The following is a 12,653-nucleotide window of genomic DNA, read 5'->3' on the forward strand; positions in this document are numbered from 1 at the left end:
AAATCATGAGAATTCAACAATCAGGTCTGACTAAACAGTAAGAACCAGCGCCAATACACCACTGGTTGCTCATCTGTACCATGGGGTTGAGAACAGTATTTAACTTATGAAGTTATGAGAATTCCTGTATAATATCTCATACAAAGAAAGAGCTCAATACATGTTAGAGACTATTTTTAGCCATTATTCTGCTGTCACCAATCAAAGGAGTAGTGCATTTCACCTCCCATAGAATTTGTTCTTTTCTAGAGTATCACTGCAAAACAGTTGTGAGTACCAGGGGTAAGCTCTGACACCTCTCCAAGTCCCTGGAGAAGCCGTGTCACTTCTATTTCTGGCTCTCCATGATCTAACTCTCAAACGCAGACCACACTGCACCCCAGCAGCCCTTCATAGCTTGGAGAAATGTCTCCCTGGTGTTTTCACTTGTAGACACTCATCTGTACTAGTTCTCGTCCTGGGCTAGGCTGCTCCTGGTTTTCAAATCTTAAGCTTGACTCATACAAATGGATGTGCTCCTCCTGAAGGCCCCAAGACCTCTCTGGTCTGAAAGGCACCATCTGGCACTCAACTGTTTCATCTTTTTCTAATTTATTTTTATTTACTTATTTATTTATTTTAGTAATCTCTACACCCAATGTGGGGCTCTAACTCGCAACCCTGAGATCAAGGGTCATAGGCTCTTCTAACTGAGCCAGACAGACACCCCTTAACCTGCTTCATTTAAAAAATCAACCTCATTAAGGTATAATTACATATAGTACATGCATAAATATGGTGTATTTGTGTTTATGTATATCATGTGTTTGTGTGTATGTGTTATATGTTTATTATTATATATTATATATTAGTAATTATTATATATAATACATTTTGTATGTGTGTATTATTATATTATATTGCATTATTACATTATTATATTAAGGTATAATTACATACAATACATAAACTGCATACAATAAAATGCAAGGAGATTTGACCAATGTACACACCCATGTCAGTAACACCCAAGTCAAGATTTAGAATATTTCCATCATTGCAGAAAGTTTCCTTGTATAATCCATCCTTCCTACTCCCCACCAAAGCAACCACTGATCAGATTTCTTTAACTATAAAATTAGTTTTGCCTGTTCTAGAGAGTCCTATGAATGGAAAACCTAATATGTACTCTTGTATCTGGCTCCTTTCACTTACCATCATATTTTTGAGATTTGCCTTGTTGTTTGCATGTATTGGTAGTTAAGTCCTTTTATGACTGAGCGGTATTCCATTGTATGAGCAAATCAGTTGACTTATCAATTCTATTGATTGACATTTGGTTTGTTTCCAGTTTGTGGCTATAATGAATGAAGCTACTATGAACATTCATGTACAAGTATCTTTGTGGACATATGTTTTCATTTCTCTTGGGTAAATACTTAGAAGTAGTATTTCTGGGTCATATATATGGTAAGTGTATATTAATTTTATAGAAGGTGCCAAACTTTTTTAAAGTGGTCGTACCATTTTACATGCCTACCAACATGTAAAACCAACAGTTCCAATGGTTCTCACCAACACTTGGCATTATTCATCTTTTAATTTTAGCCATACCTATGAATGGGTAGTGGTATCTCATTATGTAGGGTTTTTGTTTTGTTTTGTTTTTTAAAGGATTTTATTTTTTTATTAGAGAGAGAGAGAGCACAGGGGAGGGAGAGAGGGACAGAGAATCTGAAGCAGACTCCATGCTCAGCAAGGAGCCCAATGCTGTGCTCAATCCCATGACCTCAAGATCACAACCTGAGCCAAAACCAAGAATTAGACGCTTAACTGACTGAGTCACCCAGGCACCCCTCTCATTATGTAGTTTTAATTTTCATTTAATGATGCTGAGGATCTTTTCATGTACTTTATTGTTCATTCATAAATCGTCTGTGAAGTATCTGTACAGGTCTTTTGCCCATTTTACAAATTGGGTTGTCCTCTTATTACCGACTTTCAAGAGTTCTTCATAGGGGCACCTGGATGGCTCAGTCAGTTAAGCGTCTGCCTTCAGCTTGGGTCATGATCCCAGTGTCCTGGGATTGAGCCCCGCTTCGGGTTCCCTGCTCACTGGGGAGCCTGCTTCTCCCTCTTCCTCTGCCTGCCACTCCCCTTGCTAGTGTTCTCTCTCTCTTTCAAATGAATAAATAAAATCTTAAAAAAAAAAAAAAAAAGAGTTCTTCATAGATTCTGGATGTAAGTTGTTTGCCAGATATATGTACTATGAGTGTTTTCTCCTAACCTGTAGTTGTTTTGATTGTATCCAGGAGTTAATTCATAAAGATAACTGAGTGACAACATAGAGAGGTCAATGCCAATAAAAGAAATTTTATTGCTAAATATTCCCAGTAGAAGGAGTGTATGCCATATCATACAGGGCTTGATCAGGAGGCAGAGAAGTAAAGGAGAAAAGGAGAAAGCTTAGCCCAGAGCGTGCATTATAGTTTTCACAGGAAGAAATGAGTGAGGCAGGGTAGGCAAGTTTGAGCAAGTTTAGGATTGGATAGTTTGAATAATTTTGGCAGACTCTAGGCTCTAAGAGTGACTCTGGAGTGATTTAAGGCAAGGGAAATATTGTCTTGGTGCGTGAGTTAGTAAAGTTGGTGGTTGGGGATATTGTCTTTGGGTTGGTTGTTTTGCATAAGAAAGGCACGCTCACAGACAAGTTTTTTGCTTTTCCTAGGAATTAGCTAGCCTTGATAGGGGCAGCCTCTCCCACCTAGCAAAACCCCCAAAAGAGCAAAGCACCATAAAATATAAAAAATTGAAAACATGATTAATACAAGGTTTGCCTTTTATTCTCTGACATCTTTTGAAAAACAAAACATTTTCCTTTTTATGAATTCCAACTTATTAATTTTTCTTCTTTGATTCATGCTATTTGTGTCCTATCTACAAAGTCATTGTTATCCCAAGCCACAGAGATTTTCACCTAAGTTTTCTTCTAGAGGTTTTTATAATTTTAGCTTTTACATTTAGGTCACTGATCCTTTTGGGGATAGTTTTTGTTCATGAAGTGGGATGAGGAGTTGTAGTTCATTTTTTTCCCCTATAGAGATATCTAATTTTTCCAGCATGATTGGTTGAAAAGAATATCCATTACCCATTGAATTTATGATGCTGCTTCTGGATTCTCTTCTGTTCCATAGATTTATATGTCTGTTCTTATGCCAATATCACACTGTCTTGAATATTGTATCCTTATAATAAGTCTTGAAATCAGGTAGTATAAATCCTTCCATTTTGGTTTTTTTTTTAAAGAATTATTTGCATTTCCACGTAAATTTAAAAATTAGTTTATTGATAAATATTTTTAAAAGAAGCCTTTTTGACTTCTACTTTCTGGTCTGGCATGTAAAGAAATTGTTACCTCCATCCTAAAATCAAGTAAAAGTAAACTGAGTAAACTGAACATCAACAACTCTTTTTAGATCTGTCAGAGAATTGGAGCAAACAGGTGTCCCCAAACTGGAGACAGTCAGGCAGATAGAATCACACTTACTGGAGCAGAAACCCACAAGGAGCAGTAACCTCTAAGGAACCAGCATCAGAAAAGAACGGGGCCCCAGCGCATTTGTATGAGGAGTCAGAGGATCTGAGGCTTTCAGAGATGAGAGAAGTAAGAAAAGCTGTCAAAACTAGAAAGAGTATCTTCTAGGGCAGTTTTTCAAATTGGCCAACTCATTAGCAGGTCATGATAGCAACTTAAGTGGATTATAATTAGTATATATGTATATATATATTTAAAGTTTATTTATTTATTTTGGGGAACCCTCCTACACTGTTGGTGGGAATGCAAGCTGGTGCAACCACTCTGGAAAACAGTACGGAGGTTCCTCAAAAAGTTGAAAATAGAGCTACCATACGATCCAGCAATTGCACTACTGGGTATTTACCCCAAAGATACAAATGTAGGGATCCAAAGGGGTACGTGCACCCCGATGTTTATAGCAGCAATGTCCACAATAGCCAAACTGTGGAAAGGGCCAAGATGTCCATCGACCGATGAATGGATAAAGAAGATGTGGTATATATATACAATGGAATATTATGCAGCCATCAAAAGGAATGAGATCTTGCCATTTGCAACAACATGGGTGGAACTGGAGGGTGTTATGCTGAGTGAAATAAGTCAATCAGAGAAAGATATGTATCATATGACCTCACTGAGATGAGGAATTCTTAATCTCAGGAAACAAACTGAGGGTTGCTGGAGTGGTGGGGGGGTGGGAGGGATGGGGTGGGTGGGTGATAGACATTGGGGAGGGTATGTGCTATGGTGAGCGCCGTGAATGTGCAAGACTGTTGAATCACAGATCTGTACCTCTGAAACAAATAATACAATATATGTTAAAAAAAAAAAAAAAGAAGAAGATAGCAGGAGGGGAAGAATGAAGGGGGGGAATCGGAGGGGGAGATGAACCATGAGAGACAATGGACTCTGAAAAACAAACTGAGGGTTCTAGAGGAGAGGGGGGTGGGAGGATGGGTTAGTTTGGTGATGGGTATTAAAGAGGGCATGCGCTGCATGGAGCACTGGGTGTTATACACAAACAATGAATCATGGAACACTACATCAAAAACTAATGATGTATGGTGATTAACATAACAATAAAAAATTTAAAAAATTAAAAAATAGCAAAAAAAAAGTTTATTTATTTAAGTAATCTGTACAGCCAATGTGGGGCTCAAACTCATGACTCAGAGATCAAGAGTTGTGTGTTCCTCTGGCTGAGTCAGCCATGTGCCCCAGTATATATATTTTTAGTGAAATAGGATTAAAACTATCAGAATGCACTATATTTTTTCATGAAAGTTTTATTTCAATTATTTATGTATCCTGGCACTGGGTAGTGATGTAAGATGTCTTTTTTTTTTTTTTTTTAAGATTTTATTTATTTGTCAGAGAGGGAGAGAGAGAGAGAGAGCGCGCGCGAGCACAAGCAGGGGGAGGGGCAGGCAGAGGGAGAAGCAGGCTTCCCGCTGAACAGGGAGTCCGATGCGGGGCTTGATCCCAGGACCCTGGGATCATGACCTGAGCCAAAATCAAGAGTCTGACAATTAACCAACTGAGCCACCCAGGTGCCCCTTAAGATTTTATTTTTAATGGTTGTTATTAATAAAGCTACTATGCACATTTCTGTACAGGCCTTTGTGTAGACATAGATTTTCCTTAGATAAATGCTTAGGATTGGAATTGATGGGTCACATGGTAAATATATGTTTAACTTTCTAAAAAAACTGCCAAATAGTTGTCTTTATGTGTTAGAGTTCCAGTCGGTCCACATTCTCTCCAATGCTTAGTATTATCAGTCCTCTTAAATGTAGTTATTCTAATGAGTCTGCAGCAGTATCTTGTGGTTATAAATTTACATTTCCATTATGACTAATGATGTTGGGCACCCTTAATCTGCTTATTGGCCAAATGAATATCTTCTTTCAGGAAAGATATCTTTGAATCCTTTGTCCATGTTTTAATGACAATGAGTTATAAAAATTCTCTACGTACTCTAGAGACAAATCATTTGTCAGATATATGGATTGTGAATATTTTTTCCCAGTCTGAGGTTTGTCTTTTCACTGACTTAATTTCTTCAGCCGTTTTGAAATGTTGTGAAGCTCAATTCACCACTTATTTCTTTTATGATTTGTGCTTTTTGTATCATATTTAAGACCTCTGTTAATCCAAGATAGCAAAGAATCCATCTTCAATTTTAATCCTCCTTTGCCATGTAACATAATATAGTCAGAGGTTCTGAGTATTAGGAGTGGACATCTTTGGGGGGGCCATTATTCTGCCTACCACATAGGTCCACTGTAAGAATGAGGAACTGCTCTTCTGTTCCTACTTTGTTGACTTTTTTTTTTTTCTTGTAGACATTTTTATTTATTTTATTAAAAAATTTTTTTCTTATTTGATTATAGTTGACACACGATGTTACATTAGTTTCAGGTGTACAACATAGTGATTCAAGATCTCTGTATGTTATGCCATGCTCACAAGTGTAGTTACCATCTGATGCCATATAACACTATTATAATATCATTGAATATATTCTCTATGCTGCACCTTTTATTCCAGTGATTTATTTATTCTATAACCGGGAGACTATATCCCCCCCTCCCCTTCACCCATTTGCTGAGTGTATTTTATCAAGACACATACTATTTACTATTTTCTAACCACTCTGTGAAATGTTTTACACTTATTATGTCATTTAATCCTTACCTATGACATGATTATCATCCTCAATTTACAGAGGAGTAACTGAGGCTTAGAAAAATAAAATTACCTCCCCAGAGTAATATAACTAATACTTAGGATTAGAATTGATGGGCCATATGGTAAGTATATGTTTAACTTTAGGCAGAAGTAAAATTTGAACAGAAATATGTTAAAACTAAAACCCAGTGTTTTAGTAACCACCAAAACAAACTTGAGTTTGAGTGTTCTTCATTTTCTGCATAAGATCATCCACTTATCTTTTTATTTTTATTTTAAGATTTTATTTATTTATTTATTTGACACACAGAGAGAGAGCACAAGCAGGGGGAGCAGGAGAGGGAGAAGCAGGCTCCCTGCTGAGCTGGGAGCCCGAAGCAGGACTCGATTCCAGGACTCAAGATCATGACCTGAGCTGAAGGCAGACGCTTAACTGACTGAGCCACCTAGGCGCCCCATCCACTTATCCTTTTAAACAGCTTTATTGAGACATAAATCACATATCTTACAAGTCATTAATTTAAAGTGTATAATTCAATAGCTTTTAGGATATTCTCAGAGTTGTGTATCCATCATTACAATTTTAGAACATTTTCATTACCCCCAAAATAGAATCTGTAGTCCTTAGCTATTACCCCTAGCCTCAATGCCCCCCAGCCCTAGGCAACCACTAATCTGTCTCCACAGACTTGCCTATTCTGAATATTTCATATAAATGGAATTATAATATGTGGTTGTTTGTAACTGGCTTCTTTCACTTATATTAATATTTTCAAGATTTATCCATTTTGGGGCGCCTGGGTGGCTCAGTTGGTTAAGCAACTGCCTTCGGCTCAGGTCATGATCCTGGAGTCCGTGGATCAAGTCCCGCATCAGGCTCCCTGCTCAGCAGGGAGTCTGCTTCTCCCTCTGACTCTCCCCCCTCTCATGTACTCGCTCTCTCTCATTCTCTCTCTCTCTCTCAAATAAATAAATAAAATCTTTAAAAAAAAAAAGATTTATCCATTTTGTAGCATGTATCTGCCCTTCATTAGTTTTTATTGCCAAATAATATTCCATTATATGGATGTACCAAATTTTACTTGTTACTATGGATTAGAATTTCTTCATTTTTTGGCTCTTATGAATAATGCTGCTATGAACATTAGTGTAGAAGCTTTTGTGTGGACATATACTTCATTTCCCTTAGGTATATATGTGGGAGTAAAACTGATAGATCCATTCCTTTAAGTGTGTAAAATATCTGCTTCCTTGGCTATAAATTTAATGACAGTTGCCTGGGGTCTGGGATTTATTAACCTTTACACTACAATTTTTGCATTATATTCTTCTCTCACTAGTATTAATTAAAAATTGAAAACATTTCCTTTCATTCCCATTCAGATGTCTCTTCCATCCACTATTTAGATTCTGTCCACTTTTCAAGTACTTTCAAGTATCATAAGTTAATTGAAATCAATGAAATGAAAACTGAAACAACAAAATATGCATCACTCATCAAATTAGCATGTTTAAAAAAATGCTTATAGCCAGTGTTGATAATGGAGACAGAGTAGGGGGAAAAAGTACTCTTACATTATGCCAGTGGAGGTACAACCTGTTGCTACCTCTAACAGGACAAGTTAGCAGTATATTTAAATACTTTAAACATTTGCGCCCTCTTTGACCTCAGTCATTTCTCTTTGAAGATCTTATACTAAGGAAACATTCATGAATATGTACAAAGGTACAGCTAAAAGGTTGTTTATCATGGTACTGTTTATAATTATGAAAATTTGGAAAGAAATTCAAAGTCCAAAGATAGCGAATTGGCTTTAATAATAATAACATCTTCATTAAATGAAATAAAAGGCAGCATTAAAAATGTAGAAAAATATATGGTGACATTGAAAGTGTTAATGTTATAAAACAATGTGTGTGAAATAATATATTTTATACCCAAAATTCTTAGAAAAAGGATTGTAAAGGTTTACATGAAGATGTTAATGGTGTTTACCTCTATAGATAATATAATAGGGTGGTTTTTCCTTTCTGTTTTCTCTAATAAGTACGCATTAATTTTAACATAAGAAAAAAAAGTTATAAAAACAACCAAAAAACAAGCCACGGGTTTCCCACTTGAGTTTGAAGTAGTCTCAATGAATATCATAGTTAAAGTTCCTTAATGTGACTAAACTAGCCCTCCTAAACAATATTTAAAACATGAAAGTCAAATTAGCAAATTAAACATAGCATTTGTACCACTCCTAGAAGGTCAACAAAGCCATTATTTAAAGAACCAAAACAGGACATGAATTCCTGAAACAAGATTCCAGAAACAAGAATCACAGTCTGGAAATATCCTGACCTTAGCTGCCCAAAGTCTAGATTGGAGGAATGGATGTCTACAATTTACTAAGACTATATGACAACCCAGTGACTGAGTATAGCAGCCCTTGAGCAGCGACATCAAAACTACTCTTTTAAATTCTGTTGTTGCTACTGCAAGTTGAATGCAAGGTGTCACATTTAGTAAACAACCAGAGCTGTGTGAAGTGACCCATTAACTTGAACAGAGCCAAAAACAAAACAAAACAAAACAAAACAAAACACCACCACCAAAAAACTTAAGCATCAAAGGAGGAATAATGAACTCTGAAAAGTAGCAAAACGCAATGAGGTTTCAGAGCATTGTGGTCAGAACTCTGGAGTCAGATTACCAGGGTCCACATCCTGATTTTGCCAATTAGTATTTCTGTGATCTTTGGTAAGTGATTAACTTTTATTTTTTTTTTTTTTTAAGATTTTATTTATTTGACAGAGAGAGAAACAGTGAGAAAGGGAACACAAGCAGGGAGAGGGTCAGAGGGAGAAGCAGCCTCCTCACTGAGTAAGGAGCCGATGTGGGACTCAATCCCAACACCCTGGGATCACGACCTGAGCTGAAGGCAGACACTTAACGACTGAGCCACCCAGGCGCCCGTGATTAACTTTTATATGCCTCATATTCCTTATTTGTGAGATGGGGAAAGTAAGAATACCTACTTCATGAGGTTGTAATGAGGATTAAATGAATTAATGTAAAACATTTACAGTAGTGGGGCAGGAATGGCACAGTCGATTGGGCATCTGACTCTTGGTTTCAGCTCAAGTCGTGGCCTTGAGCTCATGGGATTGAGCCCCATGTGGGGCTCCGTGCTCAGTGCAGAGTCTGCTTGAGATTCTCTCTCCCTCTGCTCATCCCCCACCCGCTCTCTCTTTTTCTGGAATAAATAAATCTTAAAAAAAAAAACACTTAGAGTAGTACTTGGCACATAGTAAGTGCCATGGAACTGTTAGCTAAAAGTATCCTGGAAGTGTTACTATTACTGTTATATATCTAATTGGAGTTTCAGAAGGAGAGGAGAGAGAGAAGAGTAGTGACACTATTGGAAGAGATAATAACTAAAATTTTCAGGAACTGAAGAAAGACAACAACCTTGAGGTTCAGGTTACCCAATAAATTCCAAGCAGTTTTCCCAAAAAGAAATCCATACCACTTACTCCATTCCATTTCCATTCTCTGCATACAGAAAGGCAAACACATATTAAAAGCAACCAAAGAAAACAGAAAAATCATCTTCAGTGAAATGAAGCTCATTTCTCAACAGCAACTAGAAAACAAAAGACAATGGAATATCTTCAATGTGCTGAAAATATTTTTTAAGATTTATTTATTTATTTGAGAATCTTCCTTCCAAAGAAGGGAAAAAAAGAATGAAGAAAGGTGATCAGAGCATAAGGGGCTTGTGAGACACCATCAAGTGGACCAAATACATATTAAGGAAATCCCAGAACAAGGAGAAAGAGAGAAAGGGATAGAGAAATTATCTGAAGATATAATGGCTGGGAATATGCAGGTTTAGAAGAGGGAGTTGAAGAACCAGAGAAGGAGTCACCAACTGATTTGAGAAGCTAAGCACATCCAACTCCTGAGGTGAACCTGACAAAATCAGTTGATCTGGGTAGCTGCACCTCTGTGGTGGTCACAGCTAATTGTCTGGTGGCCTCTGTTGGTTGACAGGGTTTGCAAATAGCAAGAACAGTTGACTGCAAACCATAGGACCATCAGGAGAAGCTGGAACCCTCTGCACTTGTCCATCACCACATCTAAGAAGAGGCTCACAGTGCAATGGCTACTGCTTCACTTCTACCTTACAAATCTTATGCAAACTCTTCTTTTGAGAAACTCTAACCTGAAGGCATATAGGAATATGAATTCTACAAATCATAGTTCCAACTTAATTGAGTGGATCCAGTACAAATGATCACATCCTTCAAATCTTCGCTCAACTGTCACTTTCCCAATTTTGCCTATTCTGACCATCCTATTTTAAATTGCAACTCATCTCACCTCCTTTGCAGGCCAACCATTCCTACATGGCCTTTAAATGGTGGTGTTCCGGAGAGTATTATTCTTGGCACTCTACCCTCACTCACCACACTCTTCCTGGGAAATCTCATCTGTACTCATAGATGCAATTACCAACCATACACTGATGATTACAACGCTTTGTCTCCAGATCAGAACTCTGTGCACTGGGTCCTTATTACCAAAGAATAACTAGACAGCTCAACCTGCATATTCGTAAACTCATGGTGTTCAAAACTTTCCCCTCTCCCCACACGAGGTCCTCTTCTTCATCTTCTTCTGTTTCCACACTTGACAAATAACACTTCCAACCACTTAAGCAAGAAACATGAAGTCACACTAGGCTCTTTCGTCTTCTTTACTCCAATCTCTTCCCATTGATCACTAAGTCCTGTGGATTCTTAAACTTAATATATCTCAAGTATGTTTCCTCTTTTCCATCTCCAATGCTGCAACCCTAGTCCAGGACTTACTTATATTTCTGCAAAAGTCTCATACAAGTCTTTGCTCTTCAAGTCAAAATACCCACTACTGTGGATATTTTAAGTAATAATTCTAACAGGGATATCTGATATGTCATTCCTTTGCTCTAATTCCTTTAATGGTTCCTCCAACACTTTCAGGAAAAAAAAGCTAATCCTTTGAACAGCATGCAAGATTATTAATGATCTCTTCTTTTTTTTTTTAAGACTTTATTTATTTATTTGACAGAGAGAGAGAGAGAGAGACAGTGAAAGAGGGAACACAAGCAAGGGGAGTGGGAGAGGGAGAAGCAGGTTTCCTGCGGAGCAGGGAGCCCAATGCGGGGCTCAATCCCAGGACTCTGGGATCATGACCTGAGCCGAAGGCAGATGCTTAACGACTGAGCCACCCAGGCACCCCAATCTCTTCTTTTTTAAAAAAGATTTTATTTGCCAGAGAGAGAGAGAGTGAGAGCGAGCGCACAAGCAGGGGGAGCAGCAGGCAGAGGGAGAAGCAGGTTCCCCGCTGAGCTGGTAGCCTGATGCAGGACTGGATCCCAGAACCCTGGGATCACGACCTGAGCGGAAGGCAGACCCTTAACCCACTGACCCAGCTAGGCGTCCCTAATGATCTCTTCTTTACCTATTCATGCATTCTCATCTGTAGCCATTTTCTCCCATGAGACTTAAGGTCCAAGAAAACTAATGACTTCGTTTCCCAAGTCCATTAAATGATCTCTAGAATGTTACCACCCAAGCTGACAGCCCCCCACACCTCTTTGCCCGGAATTTTTTACCCATCCTTTAGGTACCAAATTAATTGTTACCTCCTATGCAAAAAATTTCAATATTCCCTTTTACTCATTGATGGCCATGCCAGGCCTTCCCATTGGTCTACTGCTGATGCATCTCTCCAAGTCTGTCTCATGTTTTACCCTCAAACCCTCTCCCTCCAGATTGAAAGCCAGTCATGTAGCTTGGATATTAAATTTAAGTATATTTATTTAAACATTTAAAAACGTAGATGGGTCTGTAAACTTGGTTAAGTTTATCAACAGACAGGGCCTTGTAGTGAAAAGAACATTGGACTAGTAGTCAGAGTACCATCCTTCTCGGCCTTTTGGCTAAGATCAAGTGCAGAGTACCATCCTAATTCTGTTCCTTCCTTACCTTTTCTGATCTCAGTTGTCTCCCTCATAATGTGGCTAGACTACAGCTCCAGTTCTGGGTGGCAATTTACAACTTATCTGCTTTTTTATTATCCAATCCAACCCCATTCCTTTCACAGGTGACTCTCGGAGCCGCTATAGAATTTACTCAAAATCCCATTACAATTAGTCAATGACTGAAAGCAAAGCAATCTTGGTATCCTAGACCAGAGCTGACCTCTAGGAACATTCCTAGTTCTAAAATTCTGTAACTCATCCAGTTAACAAAAACGTTGGAAACAAGTAAAGAAAAGCCACAAGCGAAGAGCCGTAAAGTAAACAATAGCAGCCAAGAAGTCATGAGAAGCCTAGAGGTTCCAAGAATTAGAAGTGAACTTCCCGTCCTT

This window comes from Phoca vitulina, unplaced genomic scaffold, assembly GCF_004348235.1.
Source record: "Phoca vitulina isolate PV1807 unplaced genomic scaffold, GSC_HSeal_1.0 scaffold12, whole genome shotgun sequence".
Lineage (NCBI taxonomy): Eukaryota > Metazoa > Chordata > Mammalia > Carnivora > Phocidae > Phoca > Phoca vitulina.